Here is a 12,875-nt window from a genome sequence, read left to right as displayed (position 1 = left end):
CAGCAGCCAACACTAAATGATCTCAACAGTATTTTTGTAGACTTTTTGCCTCATATTGCTTTGTTTAGGTATTTTTTTGTCTTAGAGTTTTTTTGCTTGTGTATTTTGGTTTCTGGTTGTGTGTGTGTTTCTTATACTTTTTGTTTGTCTTTTGTTTATTTTTTTGTAGGGGGAGGGTAGCTTGAAGTTGGGTAGATAGGGAGGTGGGGAGGATCTGGGAGGAGTTGGGAAAGGTGAAAGTATGATCAGAATCTATTGGATGAAAAAATTTTCCAGTTTAAAAAAAAAAAAAAAAGATAAGATGACCCTAGAATGAGGACAGACATCTGATCAATGCAGACCTAAGGAAGGATCAGAAATAAATGTATCTTTTTTTTATTGTTCTTGTTAGGATTCTGCCGCTCCTCACAACACACCAGCTGCCAAGATGGGTGAGTTTCCCCTTTCCAATCCCTCGCCATTTCCCAAGACTGTAGCCTGAGATATATTTCTCTTGCTGGAATCCTGGGGGGTCCTCGGCCATGTACCATAACACATTCTCTCTTGACGAAGTATTGAATGCTGTCTGGACTCCTGGGGAGTCCTTCAGTTGATAGACCCCAGACCCGGGGTACTATCTTCTCGAGTGGGTGCCCCAAGAACCCAGACTCCAGTCCATTTGATGCAATAGCAAGAGGTTTATTGGCGACTGTACAGAAGGGCAAACTCTGCTCCAAAAAGCAAGAGCCGCATCTTACTGCAGCCCCATAGGGGCTTTTTAAAGGAAAAACCCACAAAAGCCATAAGATTACAATTTCCATACAATTTCGTTTCACAAGATCATGGTCTGATCACAGAGTGGGTACAGTCACATCCACGTGTACATTCATCCTGAAACCTCAAGGGGGAATATCAGGGCGGGAGCGGAGTTTACACAAAGGTCACAGTGGTCCTTCCTGGAACACCTGCAACTATCCCAGTCACAGTTGAGCACATCTCTTAACAGAAATCTCTTTATATTGCTACATTTTGGCAGGGGTGATTGAGTAGTGGCTAAGTCAGGTTGCCCTTGGAACTAGATTTTTAGTTTCTCATTTCCTGGTGCCTGAAGTTTCTCTTTTCCTGAGGCTTGGGGGTGTAAGCCTGAAGGGCTAGGGTCTTTCATGGTATGTACACCTCCCAGCCCTTGCCCCTCCCGTGACAATGAATGGGGTAACTTATGCTGATGCAGGTCCACAGATTACCTGTCCTCAGGAACGCCTGAGATGGAAGCCTGGGATCCCATTTGTTATTATAATTTTTTATTTTTTATTTTCTCCTGGCTGCAGTCATGGGACATGGAGGCTTTCTCCTCGTAATTCCACTCCTCCTTTGAGAAATGCCTTAAATATCCCCAGATACCAGTAAACTTGGCCATGTAATGACTGCTTGAACCCCAATATTTCACAGGAATTATCTAACTTCTGCCAGCGAACAGGCAAATGGAAAGAGTCCCCTTATCTGCATGTGTTTACCTAAGCTCTGAGCCCTCCCTTTCTGATTCTCTCTCTCCTGACCACATGCATTCCTAAACCTGAGGAATCTCTGACTCCAAAGAACCTCGGCTTATCTGCCCTCTGTTCTGTTCCCTGGTACTGGGCGGACCGCTAAGCATGGACAGGTCTGGAAGCAGGCTAGGATTCATGCAAATAAGTTTACAACCAGGACCCACATTGGGATCATAATAATCCAGATGGCTCTCTAAGCAGAGATCAGTTTACAACCTGCCTCCTGGCAGGTCTTCCTAAAGCTGTCCTCAAACCAACAAACTATGAAAAAAAAAAATGGAGACATGGAATAGAATCTCTTGTCTCCCAGAGCTCCCTCATGTTAGGACTAAACTTAAGCATCTGGAGAGCAAGGCTCCTGACCCCACAGGCAGAAGTGTCAGCTGTGGCATTTAAGGTATACCATGGGAGGGATAAAAAAGCCCATGAACAGAATTGCCAAATGCTGGCACACGCCATCCAAGCAGCTGCATAAGGGCTTCCAGGTCCCTGTTTTAAATGTGTGCTACAAAAGGCCACTCAGGCTAGTGCACGCCCCGCCGGGCCATCAACTGAGCCTTGTTCAAAGTGCCACCTAGAGAGATAACTACTGGTCAGCTGACTGCCCCTGTGTACCCAGTGGCATGGGGACATCAAACTAAGACCTCCAGCAGACCTCCTAGGCTTGGCCACGGGCTCATAGGGAACCCAGGATGGGGCGATCTGTTTCCTTCCTGTTGGACTCCGAGCCACTTACTCAGTCCTGAGGGAGTTTTGGGGCCCCACCTCTCCTCATTTCCCTATTGTCGGGGTAGGGGGACAGCCTTACCCACCTCACCAGACCCCACCACTTAATTGTATTTCCAGGGGTACCTAATGGGAAGAGGTTTTCCAGCTAAGGTAGGAGCTTTCGTTTCATTTGCTCCCCCATGTGCCTCCCTCCAGACCGGTGAGCAGTGCTTCTCCTTCCCATGCACGTGACACAGACAGACCCTGCTCTCCCTCAAGTTCCAGAGGACACCAGGATCCCCTGCCTTGTCACCAATTCCAGAAGAATGAGGTCTCACCCCGCAAGCTTTTCTCTTCCTGGTTCCCTCTTCTAATTAACTACTCAGCTAATTGTTACGAGATCACCATAGAGTTGGAGTCCAAGGATCATCAAGTATACCCAGGTGGTAAGGCAAAAACAGACCTTAATATAACAATCTATTACTGTTAAATGCTCTCAACAATTGATCACCTGTTGTCTCCTGGATGCTAAACTAATCAAGGAAACAGGTACCTTAAAATAATCTTTCTCTGATAAAGCTTATCTCATATAAAAATTAAAAACATGTTCTAATCTCTCTCTCTCTCTCTCTCTCTCTCTCTCTCTCTCTCTCTCTCTCTCTCTCTCTCTCTCTCTCTCCCTCTCCACATGCTTCTTCCCCAGGCCCTTCCTCTCTCACTAACATTAACCAATATATGCAGAGTACTAAATACTACAATGGTCACCAGCCCAAGACTTTAATAGCTGCTTCTTAATATGTTCAAATTTTCTCCAAGCTCCAGAAAATCCACCTGGACAGGTCAGCAAGCTCTGGAACCAGCTTGAATCCACCTGGACAGCACCTTGTCAGGCGATTTCCCAGGTAGCAGTTGACCCCAGGATGCCTGTCTACCTCCGAAGCCTTCCTCCCTACCCCCCTAAGAGTCAACCAACGCCCACCAAGTCAGCTGGAAGCAGTGTTTCCAGGAGAAGCGATGCCCCTATTCCTGTTCACCTGCTTTTTATAATAAGCAGAGTCTGGAATGTTAGGATTCTGCTGTTCCTCCAGCTGCATGACTGTACATGCGCAGTTCAGTAGCTAAGCAAGGGGGTCTTACGTCATCAGTGCACTGCACGATCGTGCAAATGTGTGCAGTGTGGTCACACAATCAGGGCATGTGTGGAGTAGCTCCATGAGCCCACCTGCACATGTGCATGGGAATCCTTAAAAAGCGGGACACAGACTCTTCTCTACTCTGCTCTCTCTCCCCCCCCCCTTCTCCTCTCTGCACATGTTTCTTCCCCAGGCCTGGTTCTTCCCCCTTCCTCCTAATAAATCTCTGATACTGGGTTTTTTCACGTTTCATGACCTTTTCACCTGGTAACAGTGCTGCTATTATTTTTGAAACAGCAGTTTTGTTTTGTTTGTCATTTTTTTTTCTCAAGACAGGGTTTCTCTGTGTAGCTTTGGAGCCTTTCCTGGAACTCACTCTGTAGACCAGGCCGGCCTGGAACTCACAGAAATCTGTCTGCCTCTGCCTCCCGAGTACTGAGAATAAAGGTGTGTGCCAGTGCCACCTGGCTAAATTTATCATTTTTATCACTCATTAAGATCATGGTTATCAAGAACACAAAACTGGAGCTATAGTTAACTCAATGGTTAAGGCACTTACTATCCTTGCAGAGGACCTGAATCCAGTTCCCAGCACCATATGGTGCTTCACAGCCCTCCGTAACCTCAGTTCTACAAAACCCAACAGCCTCTTGTGACCTCTATAGGCCCCAGGCACACAAGCGGTATGCATGCTGACATGCTGGAAAAACACCTATACACATAAAATAAACCTAATTTTTTTTTTTAAGGCAAAAGCTAACAAATATTTGCAAGGATGTGGAGAAGCTTGAACTCTGTGCATTCCTTGTGAGATTGTAAAATGGTGCTTCTGTGTGAGAAATGATCAGTCAATTCCTTGGAAAGCCAAACACGACATCTAGGAATTCCATTTCTGGAAGTTATTAGAGCAGAGACTCGGAATGCAGTGTTCACATAGCAATGCTGTTCACAATAATCAAAGGGCACAACTAACCAGTAAAAAGCTGCATCCAGGAACAAACTCATGGATACACAGAGGTAGAAAATGCATACAATGAATACTTTCTGGCTTCAAAAAAGGAACAAATTTTTAATAGATACCACAACCTGAGTACATCTCAAAATCATAATGCTATGTATAATAATATAGACACCAAAGGGCAAATATTACATGATCCCACTAATCTGAGGCATCTACAAGAGGCAAGGTCATAAAGATAAGGAGAGAGGTTCCCTGGGGAGGGGGAAATAGAGAGCTACTTTAACAAAATATCTCTCTCTCTCTCTCTCTCTCTCTCTCTCTCTCTCTCTCTCTCTCTCTCTGTGTGTGTGTGTGTGTGTGTGTGTGTGTGTGTGTGTGTGTGTGTGTACACATGTGTCATAGTGCAGGTGTGGGACTCAGAAGGGTCAGAGGTGAGGTGTTGGAATCGGGCCTTACCTTTCACCTTCTTTGAGGTAGGCTCTCCTGTTGGCTGCTGAATGCACCAGCTTATCTGGTGTGTGAGCCTCCCGGGATTGGTTCTCTGTTCTCTGCTTCCACGCTTGCTTACGGTAGGAGCTCTTAGATCACAGATGTACAATACCGCACTGCTTCACTGTGGGTTCTGAGAACCGGAACTCAGGTCCTCAAGTTTACAGAGCGAGCTTCTTGATTACTGAACCGCCCCCCCCTAGGTATTGTATAGTTCCTCTTTGTGACAATGAAAGGTTCCAGCAATAAACAATCGCATCAGCAAGGTTTGCACACCTCTGTGTGCTGTGTGCCCCGTCCGGTCCAGCTCAGTCCTGGAAACCTGACTGGAGCAACGAGGGAATGAAAGGACAGACACATGCACAAAAAAGCTGGGAGCAGGCTAGCTGTGCTGGCTGGAGCACAGCCTGGCACCTCAGGGTTATTACCTACAGCCCTGGAAGAAGGGTGAGCTCACCTCAGTAGGTGGTCTCTGTGGGCCACAAGTCTCAGGTTGCATTCATTTGGGAGGAGGAGGAAGCTGCAGTTGCTAACTTTTCACAGATTTCCTCTGAGCCTGACCTAAGGGGAAATTCTTCTGAGCATCATACCCTATCTCCCATTCCCAGGGCAGGCTTTGCCACTCTGTATTAGTCAGGGTTCTCTAGAGGAAGAGAACTTATAGAACAAATATACATATAAATTATATCATACATTAATTATGTATATATTTTTGTATATAGTATACACATAGTAAAAATATAATTAATTATATAGAATATATAAAATGTTATATAAAAACTATATAAAAAGGGATTTATTAGAATGGCTTGCAGGTTGTGGTCCACCTAGTACAATAATGGCTGTCTACCAAGGGAAGGTCCAAGAATACAGTAATTTAGTCCACAAGGCTGGATATCTCATCTTGTCTTTAGCATACACCAGAATCCCTAAGAATTAGGCTGTAATGCCAGTGAAGGAATGGACTTGCCAGCAAGAAAGAGAGGGAGAGAGAGTGCTTTCTTCTCCATGCCCTTTATATATACATAGTCACATCCATGTGAAATAATAAATGTTCACTTAGGATTTTATCCACTTTTTACATATTTATTCAAGGTTCCTTCTGCTCCCCATATCTATGAATGTATCTAATGTCACTATGTTTCCCTGCTGTGGGATAGTCTGTATGTCAAATTGCTCTGATTGGTCAATAAATAAAACACTGATTGGCCAGTGGCTAGGCAGGAAGTATAGGCGGGACTAACAGAGAGCAGAATTGAGAGAACAGGAAGGCAGAGGAGTCACTGCCACTGCCGCCATGACCAGCAGCATGTGAAGATGCCGGTAAGCCACGAGTCACATGGTAAGGTATAGATTTATAGAAATGGATTAATTTAAGCTATAAGAACTGTTAGCAAGAAGTCTGCCACAACCATACAGTTTGTAAGCAATATAAGTCTCTGTGTTTACTTGGTTGGGTCTGAGCGGCTGTGGGACTGGCGGGTGACAGAGATTTGTCCTGACTGTGGGCCAGGCAGGACCAGAAAAACTCTAGCTATATTTCCCATATCAGGTGACTAAAATATTGACTATTGTGCTGTATATATTTGGCCACACCACAGTTATTTTGTAACGGTGTCTGTCTGAATCCACATGGACTGTTGACTATTAAACAAATGCAGTGTTTCAAACTAACACTACAAAGGCAGAGCCTGGGGTGGGTGGATTGACAGCTGCTGATCACAATTTGCCAGTTAGTAAGAAAGCCAAGAAAAAAACAAACAAATAGTTGAAGGAAATGAACAAAACTGTTCAGGATCTGAAAATGGAAACAGAAGCAATAAAGACAACACAAACTTGAGGGAATTCTGGAAATGGAAAACCTAGATGAGCAAGCAGGAACTACAGACATAAGTATTACCAACTTACAAGATATGGAAGAGAGAAGCTCAGGTGTTGAAGAGATGATGCAAGAAATAGATGAATCAGTCAAAGAAAATGTTAACTCTAAAAAAATCCCTGATACAAAACATCCAGGAAATCTGGGACAACATGAAAAGACCAAACCTAAGAATAACAGGAATAGAAGAAGGGGAAGAATCGTAGCTCAAAGGCCCAGAAAGTATTTTTTAACAAAATCATAGAAGAAAATTTTCCTAACCTAAAGAAGGACGTGCCTATAAAGATACAAGAAGCTTACAGAACACCAAATAGACTAGGCCAGAAAAGAAAGTCTTCTTGCCACATGATAATCCAATCACTAAACACACAGAACAAAAAAGAATATTAAAAGTTGCAAAGGAAAAGGCAAGTAACATATGAAGGCAGACCTATTAGAATTAGACCCAACTTCTCAATGGAGACTCTAAAAGCCAGAAGGGCCTGGACAGATGCCCTGCAGACTCTAAGAGATCACAGATGCCAGCCCAGATTACTATACCTAGCAAAACTTTCAGTCATCATAGATGGAGAAAACAAGCGAATCCATGACTAAGTCAAATACAGCCCTACAGAAGGTACTAGAAAAAAAACCCTCCAACTCAAGGAGGTTAACTACACCCATGAAAATGCAGGCAATAAATAATCTCACACCAGCAAAACCCTAAGAAGGAAAACACACACACTACCACCATCACCACCACCAACAACATAATAACAGGAATTAACAATCATTGCTCATTGATATCTCTCAATATCAATGGACGCAATTCCCCCAATAAAAAGACACAGACTAACTGAATGGATGCAATAACAAGATCCATCTTTCTGCTGTATACAAGAAACACATCTTAACAGTAAAGATAGATAATACCTCAGAGTAAAGGATTGGAAAAATATTTTCCAAGCAAATAGACCTAAGAAGCAAGCTGATGTACCTATCCTAATATCTAACAAAATAGATCTCAAACCAAAGTTAATCAAAATAGATGGAGAAGGACGCATCATACTTATCAAAGGAAAAATCAACCAAGAAAAATTTTCAATTCTTAACATCTATGCCCCAAACACACGGGCACCCAGGTTTGTAAAGGAAACACTACTAAAGCTTAAATCACACATCAACCATCACACATTGATAGTGGGAGACTTCAATACTCCACTCCACTCTCACCAATGGACAGATCATCCAGACAAAAACTAAACAGAGGAATGCTGGAGACTTTATGAATCAAATGGACCTAATAGACATGCACCTACATTTCACCCAGACACAAAAGAATACACCCTCTTCTCAGCCCCTCATGGAACATTCTCCAAAATTGGCCATATACTTGGTCACAAAGCAAGTATCAATAGATACAAGAAAAGTGAAATAACCCCTGATTCCTATCAGACTACAATGGATTGAAGCTGGATTTCAGCAACAATGGAAACAACAGAAAGCCTATAAACTCATGGAAACTGAACAACTCTTTCCTGAAAGATTACTATGCCAAGAAATAAAGAAAGACGTCCTAGAATTCAATGAAAATGAATGCACAACATATCCAAATTTATGGGACACAATGAAAGTGATGCTACGAGGAAAGTTCACAGTACTAAGTGCCTACATAAAACAGAATTGGAGAGATCTCATACTAGCAACTTAACAGCACACCTGAAAGCTCTAGAATAAAAATAAGTAAGCACATCCAAGAGGAGATAGCAAAAGTAATCAAACTGAGGGCTGAAATCAATAAAACAGAAACAAAGAGAACAATACAAAGAATCAATGAAACAAAGAGTTGGTTCTTTGAGAAAATCAACAAAATAGACAAACCCTTATTCAAACTAACTAAAAAGCAGAGAGAGAGAGAGAGAGAGAGAGAGAGAGAGAGAGAGAGAGAGAGAGAGAGAGAGAGAGAGAATATTCAAACTAACAAAATCAGAAACATAAAGGGGGCTATAACAACAAAACATCTGGGAAATTCAGAGAATCATAAAGACATACTTTAAAAAGTTATACTCCACCAAATTGTAAAATCTAAAAAATAGGAAGTAGGGATTATTTTCTCAATAGATACCACTTACCAAACTTAAATCAGGAGCAGATAAACCATTTAAACAGACCTATAACCCATAGTGAAACAGAAGCAGCCATTAAAAGACTCCAAACCCAAAGAAAGCCCAGGGCCAGACAGTTTTAGCTCAGAATTTTCCCAGACTTTCAAAGAAGAGTTAGTACCAATACTCCTCAATTATTCTACAAAATAGAAACAGAAGGAACAGTGCCCAATTTATTTATAAGGCCACAGTTACCCTGATACCCAAACCACATAAAGAATTAACAAGGAAAGAGAACTACAGACCAATTTTCCTTTTGAACACAGATGCAAAAATAATAAAATACTTGCAAACCCAATCCAAGAACACACCAAAAAGATCATCCACTATGATCAAGTAGGCTTCATCCCACAGATGCAGGGATGATTCAACATATGAAAATCAGTCAATATGATCCACCATATAAACAAGTGAAAAAAAACCCACATGATCATCTCATGAGATGCTGAAAAAGTCTTTGATGATCCAATACCCTTTATGATAAAAAGTCCTGGAGAGATTAGGGACAAAAGGGCCATACCTAAACATAATAAAGGCAATATACAGCAAGCTGATTGCCAACATCATGTTAAATGGATAGAAACTCAAAGCATTTCCACTAAAATCAGGAACAAGACAAGATTGTCCATCTCTCTATCTATATATAATCTATATAGTACATGAAGTTCTAGCTAGAGCAATAATACAACTGAATGAAATCAATGGGATACAAACTGCAAAGAAAGCTATCAAAGTACTATTATTTGCAGATTACATGATACTGTATTTACTATATATAAGTGACTCTAAAAATTCTACCAGAGAACTCCTACAGCTGATGAATACTTTAAGCAAAGTGACTGGATACAGGATTAAATGAAAAAAAAGTAGCCTTCCTATATACAAATGACAAATGGACTGAGAAAGAAATCAGAGAAGCAACATCTTTCATAATAACCTCAAATAATATAAACTATCTTGGGGTAACTCTAACCAAGCAAGTGAAAGACCTATTGACAATAACTTCACTTCTTTGTAGAAATAAGTTGAAGAATATATCAAAAGATGGAAAGATCTCCAATGCTCATTGATAGGTAGGATTAATATAGTAAAAATGGCCATCTTACCAAAAGCAACCTACAGATTCAACACAGTCCCCATCAAGATCCCAATACAATTCTTTACAGACCTTGAAAGAAATAATACTCAACTTCACATGGAAAAACAAAAAACCCAGGTTAGCTAAAACAATATTGAACAATAAAAGAACTTCTAAAGGTATTACCATCCCTAATTTCAAGCTGTACTACAGAGCTATAGTAACAGAAACAACATGGTATTGGCATAAAAACAGACAGGTGGATCAATGGAATTGAACTGAAGATGCAGACATAAATCCACACACCTATGGATACTTACTTGATTTTTGATAAAGAATCCAGAGATACACAATGGAAAAAATGAAGGCATCTTCAACAAATGGTGCTTGTCTAACTGAATGTCAACATGTATAAAGAAGTAAGTAGATTCACATCTATCACTCTGCACAAAACTCAAGTCCAAGTGGATCAAAGACCCCAACATAAACAAGACACACTGAACCTGATAGAAGAGAGACTGGGGGAATAGCCTGGAAGACATTGGCATAGGAGACAACTTCTTGAAAAGAAGACCAATAGCACATGCACAAAATCAACAATTGATAAATGGGACCTCATGAAATGAAAAGCTTCTGTAAGGTAAAGGACACTATCAATAGAACAAAATGGCAGCCTACAGAATGGGAAAAGATTTCTACCAACTCCACAATCTGACAGAGTGCTAATATCTCAAATATATAAAAACTCACGAAACTAGACATCAACAAACCAAATAATCCAATTAAAAAATGGGGGTACACATCTAAACAGAATTCTCAACAGAGGAATTTCAAATGGCTGAGGGAAACACTTGAGATGTTCAACATCCTTAACCATTAGGGAAATGCAAATCAAAATGACGCTGAGATTCCATCTTACACCTGTCAGAATGGCTGAGATAAAAAACATAAGTGACAGCTCATGGTGGTAAGGATGTGGTGCAAGGGGAACACTCCTCCATTGCTGGTGGGAGTGCAAACTTGTACAGTCACTTTGGAAATAAATATGGTTGTTTCTCAGAAAATTGGGAACCAATCTACCTCAAGACCCAGCTATACCACTCCTGGGTACACGTGCTCAACTATTTTCATAGCAGCTTTATTTATAATAGTCAGAATCTGAAAACAACCTAGATGCTCCTCAACTGAAGAATGGATAAAGAAAATGTGGTACATTTACACAATAGACTATTACTCATCTATTAAAAAATTTAACTGTGGTGATATTTTATTTGTGCTTTAATAAATAAATCTTGCCTGAAGATCAGAGGCAAAAGCCAGCCATTATAAGTAAACCAAGAAGTCAGGCAACGGTAGCACATGCCTTTAATCCTATCACTTGGCAGGTAGGGATCTGTCTGGATCTCTGTGAGTTCAAGGCCACACTGGAAACAGAGCCAGGTGTAGTGGCACACACCTTAAATTCCAACACTAGTTAACTATGGAGGTTTGGAGGCCTGTACAGACAGACAGGAAGTGACAGCTGGGCAAGAAGAGGAAGTGATGTAGTTAGAAAGAGCAAATCAGATAGCAGAACAGCAAGGCATAGAGGCGTGGGTAGACAGGGAGTCGCTCGCATTTGGAAGCTGTGGAGTTGGTGAGGTAAGGTTAGCTGTCACTTTCCCTATTTCCCTGATCTCTCAGGTTTTCAGCCCTATATCTGGCTCTGTATTTTTTATTTAATAAGATCATTTAGAATTTCATCTACATTTAACAGCATGAAATTTGCAGTCAAGTGAATGAACTAGAAAAAAATCATCCTGCCTGGGTTAACCCTGACCAGAAAGACAAACGTGGTATGCACTCACTCATGAGTGGATATTAGCTATAAAATAAAGGATAACCATGGTACAAACTATAGCCCCAGAGAGGCTATGCAACAAGGAGGGTCAAGGGGGGACACATGGATCTCCCTGGGAAGGGGACATAGAATAGATTGTATGGGTATACTGGGGGTGGGTGAGGAGCATTATACAAGGGATCAGGTGTGGGAGGTGGAGGGGGTATTGGGAGAGATGACTGTAATTAGAGGGCATTTTGGTAGTGAGGTAGAAACCTAGTACAATGGAAACTCCCAAGAATCCACAAGGGTGACCCTAGCTAAGACTCCTAGTAATGGGGGATACAGAGCCTGAACCAGCCATCTTCTGTAACCAGGCAAGGCTTCCAGTGGAGGGATTGGGACACCAACCCAGCCACAAAACCTTTGACCTACAATTTGTCCTGCCTGCAAGATGTGCTGGGGGTAAAGGTGGTGGAGAACTTGGGGGAGTGGCCAGCCAATGACTAGCCCAGCTTGAGACCCATGTTCATGGGAGGGAGCCCACCCCTGACACTGCCTGGAGGGCCAGGAACCAGAGATGGGATAGCCCAGAGATCTAGGTTAGAACTAAACACAACTGGGAATAAAAAATGTCAATGGAATGATTCCTAATGATACTCTGCTATTCTTGTAGACTGGAGCCTAGCATAATCATCGTCAGAGAGGCTTCATCCAGCACCTGATGTGAGCAGGTGCAGAGACCCACAGCCAAACATTAGGCAGAGCTCTGGGAATCCTATGGAAGAGGGTGAGGAAGGATTGTGGGAGACAGAGGGATCAAGGACAATAAAACTCACAGAATCAACTAAACAGGGCCCATAGGGGCTCACAGAGACTAAACCAACAACCAGGGAGCCTGTATGGATCTGACCTAGGTCTTCTGCATATGTTATGATTATGTAGCTTGGTGCTCTTGTGGAACTCCTAACATTGGGATCAAGGGCTGTCTTTAACTCTTTTGCCTGATTCGGGGACCCTTTTCTTCCTACTGGGTTGCCTCATCCAGCTTCAATACAAGGGGAGGTGCCTAGCCTTACTATAACTTGATATGCCATGTTCGGTTGATATCCCTGGGAGGCCTGCCCTTTTCTGAAAG

Source organism: Peromyscus maniculatus, chromosome 6 (genome assembly GCF_049852395.1).
Source record: "Peromyscus maniculatus bairdii isolate BWxNUB_F1_BW_parent chromosome 6, HU_Pman_BW_mat_3.1, whole genome shotgun sequence".
NCBI classification, from domain to species: domain Eukaryota; kingdom Metazoa; phylum Chordata; class Mammalia; order Rodentia; family Cricetidae; genus Peromyscus; species Peromyscus maniculatus.
The sequence above is the reverse complement of the archived record's forward strand: the minus strand, read 5'-3'. Positions refer to the sequence as shown.